Here is a 1,631-nt window from a genome sequence, read left to right as displayed (position 1 = left end):
AAACGGCTACCCAACCCCCATCCCTTTTTGTCTTTTGTTTGGCTTATCTGAGGAAACAGAAGATAAAATATCATGATGTATACATCCACAACACAAATCCCTACACCTGGAGCTCAGGGAAAATCAATGAAGAAAAGATGGAAAGATTGCAGGCGGCAGAGGACCAGGATACCTCTTGTAGGACGGTGTCTTCTACACGACAGGGAAGTTGCACTCATGAAATCTCAGCATCAGAATTGTCCAAGCAAGGCCTACAGTGACAACACCAGTCAGCGTGCTGATGTGAAGGAGGAAAACTTCAAAAGGATCACCCCTAAATAAAGAGCTACAGAAAATCAATGACAGCTGAGAAAGGGAGAGTCAGGTTATTTTTCCAGAGATGAAACCCCTGATGAATCATCCAGTTCCTAGTATTCAGCCCTAAGCACATGTACATAGGAGCAACATTAAATGAACTCAGAAGTTTATTATTTTTTCTTTTATATTGAAAATATATTTTTCAATACATAGCAACTATACTTTCCCCTCCCTCTCTTCCTCCCAGTTCTTCCTCACCTCCTCTCCCCTCCAGATCCACTCCCTTTCTGCCTGTTATCCATGAGATAGAAACAAAACATAGCAAAATAAATATAATAATATGAAACAAAAACTGTGATGTTGACGTTGGGCGTGGAAGTCCAGCAGGAGGAAAACAGTCCCAAGAGTCAGCACAAGATCCAGACACCCACTTGTTCTCACAGTCAGGAGTCCCATAAAAGCACTAAGCTGATAGCTATAATAAGTATGCTGAGGACCTGGTGTAGACCCATATAGACCCTGTGCTTGCTGCTTTAGTCTCTGGGAGCCCATATGTGCCTTGCTTAGTTGATAAAAAAAAAAAAAAGAATTCTGGAGCGCTTCACAAATTTGTGTGACATCCTTGTGCAATGGCCATGCTAATCCTTTTTCCATCAACCCAATTTTAGTTTATTGTGCCAAAACAAGCTCAATCCTTTTCAATTTAATTAATTTTTAATTTTTTTTTACTTGAGTATTGTATAGTCACCATTTTCTCCCTCTCTCTCCCCCTCCAACTCCTCCCAAGCCTTTCACTCCCTCTCAAATTTATGACTGGGCTCTGATTGTTCTTCATGGACGGGCTCTGTGGGAGCCTTCTCAGCTTGGTCGATCACCTTCCTGGACCTGGGGGGAGTTGGGAGGACCTTGGTCTTAGCATAGAGTGGGGAACCCTGATGACTCCTTGGCCTTGAGAGGGAGGGAGGGGAGGTATGGGTGGAGGGGAGGGGAGGGAAGGGGGAGAAGGAGGGGAGGAGGAGGGGAGGGAAGGGGGAGGAGGAGGGGAGGAGATGGAAATTTTTAAATATAAAAAAAAAAAAACCATGAGGAAAAAAAAAAGAAAAAAAGAAAAAAAAGAAAATAACGAGAAGATTCTAAAAAAAAAAAAAAAAATTTATGATTGGTGAACCCATTTCGGTAGCGAAGTTCTACCAGAAGTTCGCAGTGTGGATTTTGTTAGCTGCCTCACCAAATTGTCTTTCTTGATTAAGTAAAAGTATCTTAGAGCGATTATGCTTCCTTTCAGTGCCTAGCATGTAAACATGACACTGACTTGGAACTGCAGAATTACACAT

General features: G+C 42.2%; 1 non-coding gene across 1 annotated transcript; it reads right to left on the bottom strand.

Annotated features, from left to right (window-relative positions):
• Positions 1–882: 882 nt before the first annotated feature.
• On the bottom strand, positions 883–988 carry LOC119801567. Its single transcript, XR_005283249.1, has one exon. It is a non-coding gene; the product is annotated as a U6 spliceosomal RNA (small nuclear RNA).
• Between the last annotated feature and the right edge of the window lie 643 nt (positions 989–1,631).

The sequence above is a fragment of the Arvicola amphibius genome, chromosome 14 (genome assembly GCF_903992535.2).
Source record: "Arvicola amphibius chromosome 14, mArvAmp1.2, whole genome shotgun sequence".
Classification (NCBI taxonomy): Eukaryota; Metazoa; Chordata; class Mammalia; order Rodentia; family Cricetidae; genus Arvicola; species Arvicola amphibius.
The sequence above is the reverse complement of the archived record's forward strand: the minus strand, read 5'-3'. Positions and strand labels throughout refer to the sequence as shown.